Source organism: Coffea arabica, chromosome 2c (genome assembly GCF_036785885.1).
Source record: "Coffea arabica cultivar ET-39 chromosome 2c, Coffea Arabica ET-39 HiFi, whole genome shotgun sequence".
NCBI lineage: Eukaryota > Viridiplantae > Streptophyta > Magnoliopsida > Gentianales > Rubiaceae > Coffea > Coffea arabica.
This window is the reverse complement of record NC_092312.1, coordinates 48,209,578-48,233,159: the sequence shown is the minus strand read 5'-3', so window position 1 is coordinate 48,233,159 and position 23,582 is coordinate 48,209,578.

The window sequence follows — 23,582 nt, the reverse complement described above, 5'->3', positions numbered from 1 at the left end:
GTAGAACGATGACTCCAATGGAAGGTGAATACTCCAGTGGATAGGTCGGTAAAACAATCAAGGACAAGACGCAAGATTGCTCAAGAACCCTTGCCAAGCAAGTTAAGGTTTGAATTCCTCCAAGGAAGAGAATCGAAAATAATGCAATTTTATTGATCAAACATCTACCCCTTAACTCGTACAAAGTGAGCCTTTATATAGGCTAAGGGCTAATGAAAACCTAACGACTAAAGGAAAGGGGAAAGGGGTTGGGCCATCCTTGGACAAGGTGGGCCGAATCCATGACTCAATAAGCCCTACAACTAGTAACTAATCCAAACAATAACTTGACGGCTCAAGACTAAAAAGCTCAACAGTTGGCCGACTCGCTTTAATTGGAAAACTACAAAGACTAACTAGTGGGCTAGAGCCCAAACTAACAACCATCACTTGGCTCCTCATGGGCTTGGATCAATATGTAGGCAACTTGATTAACATCCTTCAAGCCTTCAAGGTCCCGTCACCCATGCACACATCATTGTACAATCGATGTCAGCTTTCTCGCTTATTTTCCCACTATGGCAGAATCGTGCATGAGATTTTCCACACTCAACTCCTTTAAATGTTCATTCTCTCTTTCTTTGATATATTCCTGAACTTTTACCTCAAGTGCACTCTCACTACCATACTCAACTCACTCTTTTTCAAGTTTTTGTTGAAGGAGTTGTTGATATGTCTCCCACACTCGACTAACTCCTTCATCTACGGATAATGTGTTTGCATGCTTTGTTCTCGAATGAACCTCCTCTCTCCTTCTTGAATATGCTGACTTTAAAGAGATAGATTGGACGTTGGGATGAAATTGTGTAGAACCCCTCCTCTTGACATCCTTATTCACCATTCGGGTCAAGGCGTTTATGAAGAGGCTCGAAAGCTTCATCAAAAATCTGCTTGAATTCTTCCCTTATTGCATCTACAAAATGATGTGTGCACGGGTGGCGAGACCTTGAAGGCTTGAAGGATGTTAGTCAACTTGCCTACACATGGATCCAAGCCCACGAGGGGCCAAGTGATGGTTGTTAGTTTGGGCTTTAGCCGCTAGTTAGTCTTTGTAGTTTTTCCAATTAAAGAGAGTTGGCCAACTGTTGGGCCTTTTTAGTCTTGAACCGTCAAGTTATTGTTTAGATTAGTTACCAGTTGTAGGGATGTTGAGTCATAGATTCGGCCCACCTTGTCCAAGGATGGCCGAACCCCTTTTCCCTTTCCTTTAGTCATTAGGTTTTCATTAGTCCCTTAGCCTATATAAAGGCTCACTTCGTACGAGTTAAGGTAGACGTTTTATGAATAAAATTGCTTAGTTTTTTCGACTTTCTTCCCTGTGAGAATTTCGAGCCTTTACTTGCTCTTGGCAAGGGTGTTTGAGCAATCTAGTGTCTTGTCCTTGATTGTTCTACCGACCTATCCACTGGAGTTATCACCTTCAATTGGAGTCGTCGTTCTACCGCCTTCTACCAATTCGTGTCGTCCGTATTGGTTTTAGGTCACGCAGTCCAAGCGTTGGACAACCTCGCTAGATCTTGGGAAAACGTGCTACGTGTCTCGAAACGAGTTGATCGAGGACCGTATCAGTTGGCTTCAGAGCTTAGGTGGAGGTATCTTTCGTTATATCCTTGTTTTTCATAGTTGTGTTTTAGGGTTTTGTGTGTTTTATCCGCTGCCTATTAAAAAAAAAAACGATTGCACCTTGTTCTTGCGTTGCTAAATTTCTGTTTGGTTCGTGTTCCTTCATTGTCAAATATTTCTGTCCGAGTCGTTTGTTCTTGTTGTTGAGTCGTGTCCAATCTGTCTATTTTGTGTTCAATTCTATCCAAAAACAAAAAAAAAAGGAGAGGACTTCAAATCTGTCCGTGTAGTGCACGGCAAGGAAACGATCCAAACAAGTCGTGGCAACAACTAGGGTTTTGTCCCTTGGCGAGCGCCTGCGTTTGCAACCTGTCCAGCCTATACTTGCTGGTTGTGTCACAGTTGAATCGTGGTTTGAACACTTTTGGAACATATAAAAATTCTGGGTTAAGCTTCCAAAGCTGCCTTGGTCACTAGTCAGCACCCAAACGACAAGAAAATCACTTGGGGTGGCGGCTAGAGTTTCGTTTGTGCGCTAGGGCTCTTGTTGTCAAATCTATCCAAGTTGTTCCATGGGTCACCCAAGTCATTTTATTTAATTTCCTAATCTGAATTGTGGTTTAAACTTGTTGGTATTTGTGGATCTTGAAGGAAGCCTACAAGAGATCTTGAGTTTCTTGAGTTCTTGAAACTAATCTTGCAACTCTTGAAGTTCTTGAAAATTATCTTGGAAGTTCTTGTAAGAACTTGTGGTTCTTGATCGTTGATTGAGGGAAGATAGTGGGCTGATCAGATTTTGGTCTTGATCCATTTGGCCAAGTATTTGTACCGTTTGTTAAGTGAAAAAAAAAAGAGGGGAAACGACAAGAAAAGAGAGAAAGAGGAGTCGGGTGGCAAGAGAGAGCAAAACTAGAAGGGAAATTCGATCTTTTATTGCCAAAACACATTCTTTCCTTGTATTTTTATCCCCAAACAGAAAATTAAAACAAAAAAAAGAACTCAAAAATTCTGACCAACCTCCTCTTGAGGTTCTTGATCACTTTGAGCCTTGATCACTTGTACCACCCTTCGCGGTTCTTGAGGTTCTTGATCACCTGGAGCCTTGAACACTTGAACCTCCCTTCGAATAAACATCTTTCTATACTCTCTTGCGGTGGTGAAGGGCTTTCTTGGTTTAGGAGTAAAATTTTTGGGAAAATCTTGAGCAGCTCGTTGGGGGGAAGCTTGAGTGACATTGCTTACATCTTCTTGAGAAGCCATTGTCTTGAACCAAAGGGCCGAGACTGTTTGTGAGTTGTGCAAGGGAGGAAGAAACCGAATTGCCTTGTTTCTTGAAGGATAAAAGCTGAATTGATTGTAAGAGGAAGTGCGGCTGTGAGAAAGGGTTATTATAAGGAGTTAGCCGACTTTGGTGAGAGAGTTTAAGAAGGAGAAAATCTGGAATTTTCAGTTGGAAGAGATAGCAACCAGATCTAATTTAGAAGCCTTCTTGGAAAGGAGTTTGGAAGTTTCTAAAAGTTGTTCAAGAGAGGGTTTCTAAAGAAATTCCAAAACTAACTTGTTTTCCAAATTATTTTAGGAAACTAAGTACAACACTTGGATAACTCTTTATTCTCACTTGGACACTTTCCTATATTAACTCCTCGTTTTAGGAACACTCCCCTACTTTCTCTCCTACGTTTTAGGAAACCACTCCTACACTTTAGCAAACTAGGATTTCTTCTTCGTGTGTTCACATTAGTGCCATTTCCATTTCTGGCCGCCCCATTTGATGATGTGTGCACGGATCTCAGCCCACGCAATGACCCAGTCCGAGTCCCATTGGGCCCAGTCACACGTGCACGGGCCAAGCTCTTCAAAGAATCCCTCCAAACCCTTGTTCGAATTGTCCAAGATCAACATGGAGTTCATAGAGATATTGAAGGCTTGGAAAGAGACAATCAAGTAATCTACACCTTGATCCAAGCCCATGAAGAATCAAGTGGGCCTCCACGTGAGTAGGTCAAGTAGGGCCTTAGTCCTTAATACTTATTAGATTGGATTAGTTGTCTAGAAGAACATGGGCCGGCCTATCTTGTCCACCAAGATGGCCAACTGTTCATCTAGGGTTTTCTTAGGGTTTTTTTTGTTACCTTTTGCCTATAAAAAGGCTAGCTTTGTAAGCTTTAAACACATAAGTTTTATGAATAAAGTTTTCCTTTATTTCGATTCTTCCTCTAAGGGAGAGTTTCGAGCCTCCCACTTGCTTGGCAAGGGTTATTGAGCAATCTTGCGTCTTGTCCGTGATTGTTCGTCCGACCTATCCCTTGGAGTAATCACCTTCATTGGAGTCGTCGTTCTACTACTTTAAACCAACTCATGTCGTCCGTGTTGATTTTAGGTCCCGCAAATCAAGCGTAGGAAAACCTCGCTAGATCCTTGGGCAAACGTGCTACGTGTCTCGAAACGCGTTGATTGAGGACCGTATCAGTTGGCTTCAGAGCTAGGTTGAGGTATCTTTTGTTATATCCATTGTTTTCGATTTGTTTCCGTGTTATCCGCTGCCTTGTCTTACATAAAAAAAAAAATTTGTCCATTCTAGTGTTATTCTTGTTACGCCGTTTTTGGTTAGGAAAATTCTGTTTGTGTCTTGTTGCTGAGTCTTGCTCTAATCTGTCCACCCTTGTTGCGCTTTATTCAAAAAAAAAACTGACCGTAAGTTGTTTTCGTTGCCTTGTTGATTGGAATCTGTCCGCACTTGATTTTCATTGTTGTGTGAGTCGATGTCACCCAATCTGTCCGTGGCATTGCTCCTTGATTTGTCCAAAATCTATCCAGGCCATTGGTCATAGCCGAAGCAACAAGAGAACAAGGAAGCAACGGCTAGGGTTCTTGGCGGCTAGGGTTTGCTAAGTGCAGCTAGGGTTTCCTCTTGTTGTCAAATCTGTCCAAATGTATAAGGTGTTATCCAAGTTGTTTTAATTAATTTCCTAAACTGATTTGGGGGGTAAATTTGTTGGTGTTGCGAATCTTGAAGGAAATCTACAAGAATTTTAGGGTTCTTGAGGATCTTGAAACTCTTGAACTCTTGAAAGTTTCTTGGAGAATTCTTACAAGAACTTGCGGGGTTGAATGTTTCTAAAAGGGGCTGACCGAATCTGGTCTGGCCAATCGGCCAAGTGCTTGGATAGTCCTTAAGTCAAAAAAAAAAGAAGGAAGAAGAGAGGAACAAAACAGAAACGCAAGTTGAAGCTCTTGAAACTTGCGTGGGGAATTCTTGGAGGCTTGTACGTGTGCATTGCGAACTGTATCGATTCTAGAATTTAACTTCAAGTTCGGTCAAGCCGTTGTGTTAGTCGTTTGATAAGCCAAATACAAAAAAAAAAAAGAAAGAAAAAAGGAGGAAAGTCGATGTTTTATTGCTAGACGGATTCTTTCTTGAATTGCTATCCCCAAAAATGGAAAATTACAACTAGAAGAAGCACTCAAAAATTCTGACCAACCTCTTCTTGAAATTCTTGATCACCTTGAGCCTTGATCACTTGTACCACCCTTTGCGATTCTTGAGGTTCTTGATCATCTTGAGCCTTGAACACTTGCACCTCCCTTTGAATAAAAAGTTTCTTGTATTGGTTTAGGAATAAACCTCTTGGAGGAATCTTGGGCAACCCGTGGAGGTATAGTTTGCGTAAGGTCACTTGAATCTTCTTGCCGCGAAGCCATAGCCAAATCTGTATTGGCTGTCTTGATTGTTGCGCAAGAAAGGAGGGCCGAATCTAGTTTGTGTTGGGTGTAGAGTGTGCGACTGTGAGAGGAGGTTTTTGTAGGGAATTAGCCGACCTTGGTGAAGGATTTAAGAAGAACAATTTTGGAAATTTTCGGTCAACAAGAAGAGAGGGCCGAATCTGTTTTGGAGAAGGGTTTGGAAGTTGCTCAAGAGAGGTCTTCAAAGGAGTTTCCAACTCTAACTTGTTTTCCAAATTAATTTAGGAAACTAAGTAAAATACTTGGATAACTTTTGTTTCACTTGGACACTTCCCTATTTTCTCTCCTTGCTCTAGGGAACCATTCCTACTTTCACTCCTACGTTTTAGGAACCACTCCTACATCTTAGGAAACCTAGGGTATTCTTTCGTAGCATTATTTCCAAGTCTGTCCGCCACAAACAACCTTTCAAATTTCGTCCTTTCTATCTTGAAATCTCAACCAATTGTGTCCGGCATTCTTGAATACTCTTGAGGATAAGTTGGTGACAAATCGTTGGACTTGAGTGACATTTCTCAACTACCTACTCCAAAGGGTAAAGGTGTTGGTAAGTCCATTAAGAGTGCTAACGAGTAACACACACGAGAGTGAGTGATACACTAAGGGAGTGAAGTGAGGATATACCTGCAATTTTTTTTGTCTTGTACTAACCTTTGCAGGGCATCAAGAGAGACATAGAGTAACATCAACCAACCACCGACTACTCATTGTTATTCACCGCAATGAAGAATGAGCTTAGGCGCATCAGTGAACAACAAATCGAGGAGTTGCACACCCGATTTGAGGAGCTGTCCAAGAGTCTCACACGAGACTCTCGTTCTAGATCTCACAACCGGAGCAACCGAGGTACCAAAACGGCCAATAGTGAAGACTACTCCGCTAGTGAGGATGAGGAGCAACGAGAGAGGCCTCGAAGGGATACGCCCAAGAACGAACTAAAGGGGCTTAAGATTCAAGTACCCACATTTAAAGGCAAGAGTGACCCTGAGGCGTACTTGGAGTGGGAAGGCCGCATCTAGATGGTCTTCGACTGCTACGATTATAGCGGGGAGCAAAAAGTTAAAGTTGCCACCGTTGAATTCACCGACTACGCCCTATGTAGACACCAAATTTTTGGTGTAATTTCATTTACTGTTTATTTTTAGTTTTTTAGTTTTTAGTTTATAGTTTTATTTTTATTTTTAAGTTTTTAGCATAGAATTTCTTGGAAAAATGAATAAAAAAAGAGAAAAAGGAAAATCATGAAAAAATGAAAAAATAGAGAAAAAAGGAAAAGAAAAAATAGCAATTTTGTTTTATTTGGTTTTATTTATCTATTTTAGTCATTGGATTTTATATTTTATTGTTTCTAGTTTATTTGTTTTATCCAAGGTTAATTAAATTATTTTATTATCCATTTTTAACTATTTAAAAAAAAAAAAAAAAACTGCCGTAGCATGCAAGCTGCAATTTTTTGCAGCTTGCAAAAGAAGGGCTCGAGCAGCCCTTGGCTGCAAATAGAGTAGAAATTGTTTGAGGGTTTAGGGGAGGCTCCCATATAAATAGCAATAGGATGGACAGCCGCAAGAGGGAGGATCCGGAAGATAGAAACACAGAAAAGAAAAAGAAAGGAAGGATAGCAAGGGGACGAAAAAAACAAAAAGGAAAAGACTGGGGTTTTAGGGCTGGAAGAAAGAGGAGAAAAATGGACGGTTTAGAGGGAGCCTGAGAAGAGGAGGAAGAGTCTTCGGTTGAGGGCCGAGAGAGTTGAGAATAGAGGGAAAAACTTGGAAATTGGAGGGGAAATTCTGAGAGAAAACTAGAGAGAGCAGGATACGGCTGAGGGATAGGGAGGAACCAGAAAAAGTGACGGGAAAATCTGAAAAGAAAGAGGGGAGACCGTGAGCTGCAAAACAAGAAGGAAAAGCAACGGAAACTAGAGAGGTTTGGCGGAAATGAAAAGCAGAGGAGGAAAGGAATCGAAGCCGCATCACGTCGTCGGAATCTGCCATGACCGCCCGCGAAGCTTCATCCGAATGCATTCTTGTCAGCCATTCTTCGTTCAGTAGATTCCGAGAGACATCAAAGGTAATTTCTTTTCGTCCTTTACTTCTTGCACACACCCAGATCTTCATCAAATCTGCCAAAGATTTTTGCTACGTTCTGTTCATAGATATGCGTCGCTATTTTACTGCTTACGGTAGCCCAATAGGTTGGATATTTTGTTGAAAATCCGTTGAATGAACATAAAGTTTTTTTCCTTGGTTGCTTCAGCTCTTGGGTTGTTTGAGGTCCGAGACTTGTTTGTTGTTTGACTGGTTTCCCATGTACATGGTTAGCGCAAGATTTTTTCTTTCGGTCTCTGCTGCATTTTCCTGTTTCAGTGCCACCTTTGAATCTGCTGGGAATGAGCTTTGAATGGGTTATTTGTTTGCGTGTTCAATCCAGTGTTTTATCATGTTTTTCTGGAGTCTAAAGCAAAGCTCTTTGGGTTGTTAATAAGCTGTAAAGTTACAGATTGCTTGCTGCACTTTTGTTTCTTTCTTTTGCTTTTACTTCTGGTATCCCCGACAGTTATCATCCCAGTTTTTTTTTTCTGTTTTGATTCTGCGTTAAAGTTGGAGTAATTTGGTTTGCCTGATAAGTGGGGTGTTTGTATCTTGTGTTTTGTTGATTCGAAGTTGATGTGTTGAGGGTTGGTAACAAAGTACAGCAGATTGCAGAGAGTAGCAAAGAGAGGTGTAGGAAAATTTCCAGCAGCCTGTCCGTGTTGATGAAATAGTTGCAGCAGTTTTTGTTTCTTCCAATGTTTTGCATGTTTTTCAGAATTTTACATGAAATCTTCCTAAGATTTGCTGCCTGTTTGGATAATAGAGAGTATGTAGTTTGTGTCTAGTTTAAAGCTATGTGTTTGGGTTTGAAATCTGAATTTGAAAGCAAGCTACGTTCAGATTTTGTTTTGGCTGCTGAAAACTTAAGGGCAAAGTGTTCCAGATTTTTGCATGATATCTTCTTGGGTTTCTTGTTTGTTTGGATTATGATGGTGGTTTAGTTGTGGGCTTGGTCTAAAGTTGTGACGTTGGGTTTAAATACATCTAATCAAGGTTGTGATAAGAATCTGAGTTTATAAGAAAATTGCTGCAAAGTTGTTTGGCCGGAATCATTGCTGAAGCTGAAACCTTTTATCGTTGCCTGCATGTTATTTCAGACCTGAATATGATGTTTTTTGAGTTGTTTGCTTGCTTGGATCATGGTTGCTCAAGCCAAAGTTGTTTGTTGCTTAATCTTAGTCGAAGTTATGTATTTGAACCAGAAAATCTGAGTCAGTTTGCAAGCAAAAAAATGCAGCAGATTTCACTTTCGGTTGTAGCAGTTTTCATTCTTCAATGTTTGCATGATTTCCTCCTATGTCTTTGCTGATTTGGGATGTTAAATTTATGTTTTTTCTGTCTAGTTTAAAGTTTTTGATGTTAGCTTTGGTTAAGGTATGTAGTTGGATTTGGAGTTGGCATTTGGGAGTGAATCATAAAAGAAATGCAGCTGAATTGGCGCAGAAATGAAAGGCTTCTACGTGATTTGCATGCATGGAACTTTCAAAAATTTGCACTTTGGCCCCCCAAGTCTCTCCTTATGCCACTAGAACCCAATCAATTAAATAATTTCATCAATTTGGTCCTTGGCAATTTTAATTTGTGCAACTTCATGGCTTGTTTTGGTTTCAATTAACTACCATGCTTTGTCAATTGCACTTAAGCCATGACTTTAGAGGTTTTATGACCGAATGAGCTCGTGTTTGCCTATTTTTTTAAATTTCCCTAAATGAATTGGTTGTTTGAACTTTTCTTGGCTTTTGAGACCTTTGGAGTGCTTAAATATTTCGATTGAATTCGAATGGTTGACTCAGGTTTGCAATTGGGTCTTTAGTTGGTAATTGGGTCCTTGGGTGGGTCCTTTTCCTGAAACTTATGCATTATTTGATTTCATTTAAATTGCAGTTAGGAGAGATTTGGTGACTTTGTTATACTTTACTATTTGAGGTACCTTGACCTTTTTATTGTTTTGAAGCCATTTTTCTTTCATTTGGACACCATTCCAAGGGGGCGGTATAATCTCTTTTATCCCTTTTGTCTCTCCTATGTGATCCAATGTGCTAAGTGTGAATCGCATGCCTAATTTGCTCTCATTACCATTCTTTAGTTCCATTATTTCATTCATTCTTGCTTTTATTAAATTATTCTTTTAAATGGGGTATGTGTACACCTCTTGGCTTGTAATAGATAGGGCTGTGGCGAGCAATTTGGTCCATTTTCCCCTTCCCCTTTTTGTTTTAGTTAGTGAATGTAATAGGTTCATTAGTTGGTTGCATGCCTACGTGTTAAGTGTTTAATCGCTTTATTAGGTCCTTGCATCTAGTCGAGCATGCTGAATGTTACGTGCTACGTGTTTATGAGTATTTAGTATGTCCACTTGCTTTCCATAGTGTGGATGAATGGAGTGGATGAATGTACGTCACCACACTAGTCCAACGCTAGTTGTGGCTTCTTTTATCGTTTCCACTAGTCCAACGCTAGTCGGAATTCATAGAATGGGCTAGTCCAACGCTAGACCCTTAGGGATTTTCCCTCGATAGTACATCATTTGCTTGTTCACCACATATCACGCATTTTCCTTAGTTTTATCATTTGGCATGATCCTCAAACCCCTTTTCCTCTCATTTTAGGTTTTGCATCCCATACTAGCTATAGGGTTCATTTTGCTTGAGTGTCCCCCTCCGATAAGGGAAACGAGCGAGTGTGGCTACTCGATAGCCTTAGCACGCTAGTTTCGCCTTCTAATCCAAGGGAAAATCGAAGTCGAAAAGTTAGAAGTCAACCCCCGTACCCGACTTGTTGCATTCCCCTAGGGTCATACTTTCATCACTTCCATACTCTTTTAATCACATTTTTCTTATATTTCGCAATCCATATATTCAAGTTTCACTTATATATGTACTACTCTATCTTCATTCATTTGCACACACAAACACTTTGATTTTCATACAAATTCACACATGCACTTTCTTTACACATTCGCACACAAACACTTTGTTTTTTACACCATTTCATACATGAATCTTTTCATACACTTGCACACTTGCACTTGAGTCACCATTTGCATCAATCGACCTCTATGAGGTTTCCCTTTATTGGCCGCCACAATTCATGTGGTTTGGGACCAAAAACCTCACGAGAGACATCGTAGAATTTAGGATTGCATTTCTCATTCATTAGTCTTTGTCCAAATTGCAAATACATACTTTGGGTAGAAAAAATTAGGAAAATAAGGGTTAAATCACGCAACTAGCCTTGGCTAGGTCGAAGGGGTGCCTTGGATTTTTATCCTTGCCTTCCCCTTCGTCAAATGTGACTCCCGAACCTTTTTCTTTTGCGTGGACTAGGAGTCGTTCAAAAGGGTTTCTTACTTTTTTCCTTAAAAAATTCACTTTTTGGGTGACTTGGTACACCCTAACTCTATACCAAGTGGCGACTCCATTTTTCATATAAAAAAAAAACCCTTTTTGAACTATTTTTCTTGGGTCAAATCGTCGCATTTTCAAAAGTCCCATTTAGACCCATTTTTATTTTTATAAAAAAAAATTCACTTTTTTCCAAACCAATAAAATCACAAAAACAATCATTTTATTTTTCCAAAAAAATGGGGCGCGACAGTTGGCGACTCCACTGGGGACTACCTAAGTGGGTCCAAGCTTTTGATTTAGCCATTCTTTTCCATTTTCTACCCTTATTATGCATTACATTTGGATATTAGGGTTGCATCTTCCATTTTTAGGACCTTTTGTCTCACGTACGCATTCAACTACCCCCTCACTCACGTATGTATGATTGATTGGATGTATGTTTATCTCGCGCTTGCATTGCATTTGGGGGGGGTGTCACCTTTAGAGCCTCGCGTGGTTCTCAACCCCTTCCCTCAAAATAGGGAGCACTTCATACGTGCACGTTTACTTATTGTTATCCCATTTTATTTTATTTTTCGTGGGCGCTATCCCACACCGCCTTGTAGGATTAGGATCGATTGCCTTGGGTAGGCGGCTGGTGTGCACTGCGCCCATAGCGCTACCTAAGGGATCACTCAAGCCACCGATCGAAGGCCTTGGGAGTGATGACCCTTTGCCTTTAGGTCTGAAGGCTTGGGAGCCGAAGCCTTATCGAGTCTAGTTGCATTAGTGAACCCCAGCCTCATGCATCCATGTTAGACTTGCCTAGGGTAGAGTCGACCTTACCCTATTAAGCACATTAGGCACGAGGGAAGGGGTTCCACCCCTTTTATTTGCTTTTATTGTATTTCTTTTATTGCTCCCAATGTGTTATGTGTACTATCAACTGCACTAACCATTCTTTTGTTTTCCTGACTTGCATTCATGTGCCTTAGCAATAAGAGGCCCCTTGGGCACTCTTTTAGTGACTTACCCACTAGATAACTCACATGTTTAAATTTCAGTCATTACACTTAATTTTCAGTAAGTACATTTTTCATTTTTAGACCTTTTTCCCCCGATGCATTATTTATGTCCTTTAGGCCATATTTGTGACATATTTACATCGCTTTAATAAATGGCATCATGCATCCACCTTAGAAGGGAATGCCACATAGGGAATCCCGTTTTAGAAATCAGCCACCCCATGTCTCGGATATATAATCCAATGAGACTTGCACGTTTACCTTTCTCGTACCATCCAAAGGGGTAGTGCACAAGGTAAGGTAGGATCCGATCATTTTTCATAAAGCGATCCTTGGAATATGAGCATCTAATAATCGCTTTTTGGCCATTTTTAAACCTAACTGGTAAAAATCCCTTGCGTAAAGGACATTAATTTGAAGAAATTCACAAATAATTCCTTATCATTGAGACAGTTAATAAACTGAGGCCAAATCGTGATTTTAGAAGGCTCATAAACTAATTTTTTGAAACCACCAATGGCCGAACGATTCAATCGATCCATTTTGTCAATTCCTAATCAATTTTGAATAAATCCATTCATTTGACCAATTTACCCTTTTTAGGGTCATCCGGTCAATTTTTGAAAAATCATTCATTCATTTGACCAATTTACCCTTTTTAGGGTCATCCAGCCGATCTTTGGATAAGTCATCAATTCATTGGACCAATTTACCCTTTTAGGGTGATTTGGTCGATTTTTGCATAAGTTATCAATCTCCATTTCATTCATTTGGCTAATTCACCCATTGGTAGGGCAATCGAACCAATTTTGAATAAATCAAGTTTTCATTTAGTCCATTTGTCCAATCTACCCTTTTTTAGGGTGATTCTATCAATTTTTGAATAAATCAATTTCATTCAATTCATCTGACCAATTTACCCTTTCTAGGGTTATTCGATCAATTTTTGAATAAATCAATTTCATTCAATTTATCTGACCAATTTACCCTTTTTAGGGTCATTCGGTCAATTTTTGAATAAATCATCAATTCATTTGACCAATTTACCCTTTTTAGGGTCATTTGACCAATTTACCCTTTTTAGGGTCATTCGGCCAATTTTTGAATAAATCACTAATTCAATTTCATTCATTTGATCAATTTACCCTTTTAGGGCGATCTGGTCAATTTTGAATAAAATTCTCAATTTCTTTCAGTTCATCCGATCAAGTTCCTTTTTTAGGATGATTCGGTCAATTTTGAGTAAGTTTTAAATTTCACTCAATTCATTTGACCCGTTTCCCTTTTTAGGGTAATCCGGTCGATTTTTAATAAATTGTCAATTTCATTTGACCAATTAGGGTTTCAATGTCGGATTTCGAATTGAGAAACCTAATCAATTTTGAGAAAAACATCCATTGCATCCAGCTATTTGATCAGTTGGAATTTTGATCCGCGCTTCATTGAGAAAATTTGTCAGCAAATTCCAATCTCTTCGATAGGAAGTTCGTCAAGGTCAAACACGTGCGTTTTTGCAAAATCTTGTATCGATCAAAAGTGATCAATCCTTTCGAACGTTGACCTCATTTTTAACAAATGACTCTTGCCATTCCAATTGATCGAATTTTTCAAAATTGTTTTTCACTCAAGGAGTTGATCAGATCCATCAGGTATTGTATAGTGCCTACTCTAGCGGATTGCATTTTCATGCTAGGCCTACCCTTGGCACAAAAAGGGTTCCCCCATAGGACATGCATCCGAATTTCTTGGATATCTACTAACTCTTGCCTTTTTCTCTTTCTTTTCTTTATTTTTATTGTAATAACTAAGCAAGGGTTAAATCTAAAGGCAATCATTTCAAAAATTCTCAGGTAATATTTAAACATAGCTTCTCGTCGAAGCCCCATCATAACACGATCCCGTAGTCAAGCTCAGAGGAGTCGTGTAAACATGAGTTCACAACTGGAACAAGCAGATAGGTCTACTACTACCGCTCAACCCGAGACTGCAAGTTTGGGGGTTCAGTTGACTGAGATGCTTACTAAGTTTGATGAAATAGTATCTGAAATGGCAGCGCAAAAGAAGTTAATCGACGAGCTCGTTAGTAGCGGAGTGCAGCCCGAACTGGCGCCCATCAAACAATCGGAATCTGAACCATTTGTCATCCCTCCGACTCAAGCCACTGTTGCTCCATCTTTCCCTATTCCAACCGAAGGAACTTTCACGTACCCCACCATACATTTGCCATACACTTACCCTCCTGATCCTTCATTTTTCCCCGCTTACATGCAAGGTCCACAACCCCAACTTACTTCAAACATACCACCAGAGCTACATACTTTCTATCACACTGATGCTGAGCCATTCCTACCTGACCATATCGTTCAAACCAAGCCAGAAATGGGGGAATCTTCCGCTCCCGTTGATATAAAGCTGCTCAAACGCCTTGACCGTTTTGATGAGTTTATGAGGAGGAGTCAGGGTTTGAACAAACAAGGAGTGCTGGACTATGATGAACTTTGCCTTTTCCTGAATGTGCAATTGCCTGAGGGGTTCAAAACTCCAAAATTCAACAAGTATGATGGAACGGGCAATCCCAAGACACACCTCCGATTGTTCGCCAATAAGTTGGGTAGGCCAACAGATGATGAAAATCTGCCTTTGAGGCTATTCCCAGAAAGTCTGGAGGGGGATGCACTCGACTGGTATTCCAAGTTGAAACCCGAAGAGGCAAAGACCTGGCTTGACTTGTCCAACGCTTTTGTAAAGCAGTACGAGTATAATTGCGAGCTGGCTCCAACACGAACCACGTTGGAAGGGACAAAAAGAAAACCCTCTGAGGACCACAAGACATATGCCAAAAGGTGGAGGAAAATAGCTGCAAAAGTCGAGCCACCAATGACTGAGGACGAAATCATACGCGCTTTCATTAAGACACATGATCCGCCGTACTTTGAAGAAATTTTCCGCATGACTGGATGCTCATTTGCTACAATTGTTAACAAGCTTGAGGAATTTGATGATTTCGTGAAAGCTGGAAAGATTGTTAATGTGTCTGCCCTCAAATCACAGTTGGATGCTTTGCAAAGCCAAGGTAGTAATGGGAGGAAGCAACAATTCCAAAAGAAAGAGGGGGAAACTGCTTTTATCTGGAATCGAAACCCTGTTCAATTCCCAGACCTCGACAATACCCTGCCTACTCCAACCCTTACCCTTACTATTCAAACCCTCAGCCTGTTTATCACATTAATACCCCTCATCCTCGACCTCGACCAAATTACCCAAACACACCTACAACACCATTTCATATTTCTCCACATAGTTTTCAAACTAGACCTCGCTCTCCTTATCATCCAAGACCCACATTACCCGTCAACCATAATCACAACTATCAACAAACCGCTGGCACCCAAGACCCGGCTCGATATAGAACTTTTACCAATTTAGGCCGGCCCTTGGATCAACTATATGAGCAGCTCAAGGCCGCAGGGAAAATTGGTACAATACCTCCTAAAGCCTATGCTAAAGGATTTTCTCCTGATTATAATCCTCAATCTTTTTGTGCCTATCATTCGGGAGCACCTGGCCACCCAACTACTGATTGTAGAGCACTTAGACAGAAAGTCCAAGAAATGATCGAGGCCGGGGAAATATTGATTAGAAGAAGTGTAGAACAAGGACCGAACATAAGTACAAACCCCTTTCCCAAACACAGTGACACCTTTGAAGCATCCACCTCCAATGACGAAATTTGAAAATCTTGAAGGAGCTCCGCACAATTTGGATGGCTGATTATCCTCCATCTCAAAGGGAATTTCGATGAATCTAAGGGTTTGTCATTTACTAAAATTCACGAAAACTTTTTCTTGCATATGTGAATAGCTTAACGAAAGCATCTTTTGCAATTGAGTTTTGTCTTGTTTCTGCTTTGATTTGAAGTCTCATGAAATGCACGATTTGTTTTATTTGTTTATTTGATTATTTTCCTGAATTTTTGTTAATTCTTTGAGATGGCCAAAGATGAAATTATTTGATCCTTTAATATCACTGTTCTGGAATCTGATGTAGCCCTTCATTGAAAATCCCTTCATTAAAAATCCTTTCGTTGAAAATCCCTTCCTTGGGAAAGCCTTCATTGAGAAAACCATTGAAAACCCCTCCATTAAAAAATCCATTCATTGAGAAATCTCTTCTTTGAGAGACCACTTCATGGAGAAAGCCTTCATAAAAAGGAAAAAAGCCTTCATTGAGAAATTCCTTCATTGAGAAAATCCCTTTCCTGCCAGGTTGTAAGCTGATTGGTTAAAGCAGTGTCATTAACGATTGATTCTGATTACTGAAAAGCAGTTGAATGCTATGTGCCATGACCAACGTTGTCAAAACGCATGACCTGTGTTCATAACAAAAGGATCCGCCACCGATCTTCTGAAAAAGAAACAAAGTGCTAAAGCGATGAAAGACGAAGTCGAAGGCAAATTTGCTTCAAATTGACAAAGCTTATTGGGTGTTCAAAGGAGAGATGGAAGGACAGACATTCTCTCAACCTATCAACTCGGACATGTGTAAGATGTTCTTTATTTGATTATGCAAAGTTTTTTTTTAGGAAATCATGCAAGAGACGAGGCAAAAGTCAGGCCATCTTCCTTTCCAATCAAAACATTTCATCCCTAGTCGTCCCTTTTGAGCCATCAGAACAATAATTTTCGTTTGGCAACCCCTGAGAATTGCAAACCCCACACTGGGGCAAATTCATTTTGAAAAATGATCAGAAAGAAAAGAAAAACCCCACACTGGGGCAAATTTATCTTTGAAAGAGATCTGAGGAAAAGAAAGAACCTCATACTGGGGCAAATTTATTTTTGAAAGAAAAATGAAAAGGAAGAAAGAACCCCACACTGGGGCAAATTTAGTTTTTGAAGAAAAATGCAAAAGAGAAGAAAATGCAATGAAGAAAATGCAAAGAAAGAGAAAATCCAATCAAACTGGGGCAAATTTTCCTCGGTTTCGTTCAAAAATTGGAGATAATTTCAAAATGATGCAATTTCAGGTTATTTCACACATTTCATCAGACCGGCTTTCAAGCCTCAATTTTTCTTGAAAAACACCCCACCTAACCTCATTACAAAAGCCCAAAAGTCCTGGCTTTCGTCACTTGCTGCATTTCTATTAGGGATTTTGCTAATCAACTGGCAAGTGATGTCCATAATGCCTTCGCCTAATCTTACAAGGGAAGCGCATTTTACTGATGTCAGCAATCTTCAGTTCATACTCCTGAGTCGATTATGGTTGAGTTTTTCCATTGTTCCTTAGGTGAAAACCCACAAGGGCACCTCAAGAGAGAAGAAAAAGAGAAAAAGAAAAAGAAGAAAGAAAAGAAAAAAAGAAAAAAAAAAGAAAAAACCAACAAAAAAGGGTGGGGGGCAACCTTGGTGAAAACCCGAATGGGCGCCAAGGTAGGTTTCTGCAATGAGCAAGCACAAAGAGGAACAACTGGTGGTTTGGTCCATTTAGATTTCTTCTCATTTTTGTCATACCTCTGGCAATATTGAATTCCAGAACAAGGATATTCAGAGATTCAAATATGACATCCGTTGGCTAAAGCCGTGTCATTTTGTAGAACATTCTTTTGCAAATACATTCTTAGGAAACTCATTTTTTCCAAATTACTTGCATTCATGGCATTTTTGTAGAATTTAAGCACAACTGTTAGGTGTGCATTCTTGTGCATATTCATTTTTACATGACATGTGAATTTTCTTGCATGCCTCATTTTTTATCATTGAATTGTGGTGAATGACAATCCCCGTGGTTTATTGCAAAAGGCATGTTTGGATTCAGTCATCTTTTGGGAACAGTTGAAATTCAGCCAAGCCAGCTACACAGACTTCACAATATAGCAAAGCACATACCTGGTCAGTTTGAAAATCGGAAAAGCATCAGGGTGAGAAATCCAACTCAATCGGCTGTCGCAGCAAATGTTAATAAAGGCGTTGAAAGACTCATGTTTACACGATTCTCGAAGGAAAACGGATCAAATGGTGGTGGCAATTTCTTTGTTTTTTCTCTTTCACAGGGAAAATTGCATGCACAGATGAAAGTAATCACACATCGCACTGGAATTGGTGTCGGGAAGAGTCCCCAGGTGAACAAGGGCAGATTTGAAAAAGTTGCAATCAAATTTGATCAAAAGGTGCAGCGACATGGCGATATCGAATCAACTATGGACTCAAATTGCAAAAAAATTCATCCAACTGGGGCAAATTTATTTTTGAGAAAAAAAAAAAGAGAGAAAGAAAAAGAAGAGAAAAAATAAAATCAATCAAAAATCAAAAATCAAAAAATCAAATCAAATCAAATCAAACATCAAAAATCATCATCAGAAAAGTCGAAAAATCAAATCAAGTCCGACCTCGGCAGGCTCGGGTTTTATCCCACTGACCGCTTTTATTTTCGTTTGGCACGGGTTTTATCCCTCCGACCTCGGCAGGCTCGGGTTTTATCCCACTGACCGCTTTTATTTTCGTTAGGGCACGGGTTTTATCCCTCCGACCTCGGCAGGCTCGGGTTTTATCCCACTGACCGCTTTTATTTTCGTTAGGGCACGGGTTTTATCCCTCCGACCTCGGCAGGCTCGGGTTTTATCCCACTGACCGCTTTTATTTTCGTTTGGCACGGGTTTTATCCCTCCGACCTCGGCAGGCTCGGGTTTTATCCCACTGACCGCTTTTATTTTCGTTAGGGTACAGGTTTTATCCCTCCGACCTCGGCAGGCTCGGGTTTAATCCCACTGACCGCTTTTATTTTCGTTAGGGTACAGGTTTTATCCCTCCGACCTCGGCAGGCTCGGGTTTTATCCCACTGACCGCTTTTATTTTCGTTTGGCACGGGTTTTATCCCTCTGACCTCGTCAGGCTCGGGTTTTATCCCACTGACCGCTTTTATTTTCCTTTGGCACGGGTTTTATCCCTCCGACCTCGGCAGGCTCGGGTTTTATCCCACTGACCGCTTTTATTTTCGTAGGGCACGGGTTTTATCCCTCCGACCTCGGCAGGCTCGGGTTTTATCCCACTGACCGCTTTTATTTTCGTTTGGCACGGGTTTTATCCCTCCGACCTCGGCAGGCTCGGGTTTTATTCCACTGACCGCTTTTATTTTCGTTTGGCACGGGTTTTATCCCTCCGACCTCGGCAGGCTCGGGTTTTATCCCACTGACCGCTTTTATTTTCGTTGCGCTTTTATTTTCGTTGGGTATGGGTTTTATCCCTCCGACCTAGGCAGGCTCGGGTTTTATCCCACTGTCCGATTATCAAAATCATTTTAATGCTACGGGAACTGGGTTTGTCCCGTCATTAAGCATCTCATTTTCATTGCTATTGGAGCTGGGTTTGTCCCGTCCGTGAGCATTTTCTTCTCCACTAACCGTGGGTTAGTCCCACTAGTGAGCATTTCTTTTCCTTCGCCATTAACCGTGGGTCAGTCCCACTAGCGAGCTTTTCATTTGCATTATTAACAAACATGAGTCAGTCCCGTTAACACTTCATTTCACTTCTTTCACTTGTATCATCAATCAACATGGGTCAATCCCACCAACACTCCATTTCACTTCAATTCATCCGTTTAAATTCTGTTCGGGTCAGTCCCGTTTTAAATTTCTGTTCGGGTCAGTCCCGTTTTAAAATTCTATTCGGGTCAGTCCCGTTTTAAATTTCTGTTCGGGTCAGTCCCGTTTAAATTCCTGTTCGGGTCAGTCCCGTTTAAATTCCTGTTCGGGTCACGTTTAAATTCCTGTTCGGGTCAGTCCCGTTTAAATTCTGTTCGGGTCAGTCCCGTTTAAATTCATGTTCGGGTCAGTCCCGTTTAAATTCTGTTCGGGTCAGTCCCGTTTTATTTTCTGTTTGGGTCAATCCCATTTTAAATTTTTGTCAAAGGGGTCAGTCCCCATTTCTAAAGCGTCCATCGTTCGAGACGCTCGTAGCCGAATAACACAGGTAAATATTTGGTGTCTACTTCTTTGTCTCAAGTTTTTTCAAAACTCAGACAAAGAGGGGCAAACTGTAGACACCAAATTTTTGGTGTAATTTCATTTACTGTTTATTTTTAGTTTTTTAGTTTTTAGTTTATAGTTTTATTTTTATTTTTAAGTTTTTAGCATAGAATTTCTTGGAAAAATGAATAAAAAAAGAGAAAAAGGAAAATCATGAAAAAATGAAAAAATAGAGAAAAAAGGAAAAGAAAAAATAGCAATTTTGTTTTATTTGGTTTTATTTATCTATTTTAGTCATTGGATTTTATATTTTATTGTTTCTAGTTTATTTGTTTTATCCAAGGTTAATTAAATTATTTTATTATCCATTTTTAACTATTTAAAAAAAAAAAAAAAAAAACTGCCGTAGCATGCAAGCTGCAATTTTTTGCAGCTTGCAAAAGAAGGGCTCGAGCAGCCCTTGGCTGCAAATAGAGTAGAAATTGTTTGAGGGTTTAGGGGAGGCTCCCATATAAATAGCAATAGGATGGACAGCCGCAAGAGGGAGGATCCGGAAGATAGAAACACAGAAAAGAAAAAGAAAGGAAGGATAGCAAGGGGACGAAAAAAACAAAAAGGAAAAGACTGGGGTTTTAGGGCTGGAAGAAAGAGGAGAAAAATGGACGGTTTAGAGGGAGCCTGAGAAGAGGAGGAAGAGTCTTCGGTTGAGGGCCGAGAGAGTTGAGAATAGAGGGAAAAACTTGGAAATTGGAGGGGAAATTCTGAGAGAAAACTAGAGAGAGCAGGATACGGCTGAGGGATAGGGAGGAACCAGAAAAAGTGACGGGAAAATCTGAAAAGAAAGAGGGGAGACCGTGAGCTGCAAAACAAGAAGGAAAAGCAACGGAAACTAGAGAGGTTTGGCGGAAATGAAAAGCAGAGGAGGAAAGGAATCGAAGCCGCATCACGTCGTCGGAATCTGCCATGACCGCCCGCGAAGCTTCATCCGAATGCATTCTTGTCAGCCATTCTTCGTTCAGTAGATTCCGAGAGACATCAAAGGTAATTTCTTTTCGTCCTTTACTTCTTGCACACACCCAGATCTTCATCAAATCTGCCAAAGATTTTTGCTACGTTCTGTTCATAGATATGCGTCGCTATTTTACTGCTTACGGTAGCCCAATAGGTTGGATATTTTGTTGAAAATCCGTTGAATGAACATAAAGTTTTTTTCCTTGGTTGCTTCAGCTCTTGGGTTGTTTGAGGTCCGAGACTTGTTTGTTGTTTGACTGGTTTCCCATGTACATGGTTAGCGCAAGATTTTTTCTTTCGGTCTCTGCTGCATTTTCCTGTTTCAGTGCCACCTTTGAATCTGCTGGGAATGAGCTTTGAATGGGTTATTTGTTTGCGTGTTCAATCCAGTGTTTTATCATGTTTTTCTGGAGTCTAAAGCAAAGCTCTTTGGGTTGTTAATAAGCTGTAAAGTTACAGATTGCTTGCTGCACTTTTGTTTCTTTCTTTTGCTTTTACTTCTGGTATCCCCGACAGTTATCATCCCAGTTTTTTTTTTCTGTTTTGATTCTGCGTTAAAGTTGGAGTAATTTGGTTTGCCTGATAAGTGGGGTGTTTGTATCTTGTGTTTTGTTGATTCGAAGTTGATGTGTTGAGGGTTGGTAACAAAGTACAGCAGATTGCAGAGAGTAGCAAAGAGAGGTGTAGGAAAATTTCCAGCAGCCTGTCCGTGTTGATGAAATAGTTGCAGCAGTTTTTGTTTCTTCCAATGTTTTGCATGTTTTTCAGAATTTTACATGAAATCTTCCTAAGATTTGCTGCCTGTTTGGATAATAGAGAGTATGTAGTTTGTGTCTAGTTTAAAGCTATGTGTTTGGGTTTGAAATCTGAATTTGAAAGCAAGCTACGTTCAGATTTTGTTTTGGCTGCTGAAAACTTAAGGGCAAAGTGTTCCAGATTTTTGCATGATATCTTCTTGGGTTTCTTGTTTGTTTGGATTATGATGGTGGTTTAGTTGTGGGCTTGGTCTAAAGTTGTGACGTTGGGTTTAAATACATCTAATCAAGGTTGTGATAAGAATCTGAGTTTATAAGAAAATTGCTGCAAAGTTGTTTGGCCGGAATCATTGCTGAAGCTGAAACCTTTTATCGTTGCCTGCATGTTATTTCAGACCTGAATATGATGTTTTTTGAGTTGTTTGCTTGCTTGGATCATGGTTGCTCAAGCCAAAGTTGTTTGTTGCTTAATCTTAGTCGAAGTTATGTATTTGAACCAGAAAATCTGAGTCAGTTTGCAAGCAAAAAAATGCAGCAGATTTCACTTTCGGTTGTAGCAGTTTTCATTCTTCAATGTTTGCATGATTTCCTCCTATGTCTTTGCTGATTTGGGATGTTAAATTTATGTTTTTTCTGTCTAGTTTAAAGTTTTTGATGTTAGCTTTGGTTAAGGTATGTAGTTGGATTTGGAGTTGGCATTTGGGAGTGAATCATAAAAGAAATGCAGCTGAATTGGCGCAGAAATGAAAGGCTTCTACGTGATTTGCATGCATGGAACTTTCAAAAATTTGCACTTTGGCCCCCCAAGTCTCTCCTTATGCCACTAGAACCCAATCAATTAAATAATTTCATCAATTTGGTCCTTGGCAATTTTAATTTGTGCAACTTCATGGCTTGTTTTGGTTTCAATTAACTACCATGCTTTGTCAATTGCACTTAAGTCATGACTTTAGAGGTTTTATGACCGAATGAGCTCGTGTTTGCCTATTTTTTTAAATTTCCCTAAATGAATTGGTTGTTTGAACTTTTCTTGGCTTTTGAGACCTTTGGAGTGCTTAAATATTTCGATTGAATTCGAATGGTTGACTCAGGTTTGCAATTGGGTCTTTAGTTGGTAATTGGGTCCTTGGGTGGGTCCTTTTCCTGAAACTTATGCATTATTTGATTTCATTTAAATTGCAGTTAGGAGAGATTTGGTGACTTTGTTATACTTTACTATTTGAGGTACCTTGACCTTTTTATTGTTTTGAAGCCATTTTTCTTTCATTTGGACACCATTCCAAGGGGGCGGTATAATCTCTTTTATCCCTTTTGTCTCTCCTATGTGATCCAATGTGCTAAGTGTGAATCGCATGCCTAATTTGCTCTCATTACCATTCTTTAGTTCCATTATTTCATTCATTCTTGCTTTTATTAAATTATTCTTTTAAATGGGGTATGTGTACACCTCTTGGCTTGTAATAGATAGGGCTGTGGCGAGCAATTTGGTCCATTTTCCCCTTCCCCTTTTTGTTTTAGTTAGTGAATGTAATAGGTTCATTAGTTGGTTGCATGCCTACGTGTTAAGTGTTTAATCGCTTTATTAGGTCCTTGCATCTAGTCGAGCATGCTGAATGTTACGTGCTACGTGTTTATGAGTATTTAGTATGTCCACTTGCTTTCCATAGTGTGGATGAATGGAGTGGATGAATGTACGTCACCACACTAGTCCAACGCTAGTTGTGGCTTCTTTTATCGTTTCCACTAGTCCAACGCTAGTCGGAATTCATAGAATGGGCTAGTCCAACGCTAGACCCTTAGGGATTTTCCCTCGATAGTACATCATTTGCTTGTTCACCACATATCACGCATTTTCCTTAGTTTTATCATTTGGCATGATCCTCAAACCCCTTTTCCTCTCATTTTAGGTTTTGCATCCCATACTAGCTATAGGGTTCATTTTGCTTGAGTGTCCCCCTCCGATAAGGGAAACGAGCGAGTGTGGCTACTCGATAGCCTTAGCACGCTAGTTTCGCCTTCTAATCCAAGGGAAAATCGAAGTCGAAAAGTTAGAAGTCAACCCCCGT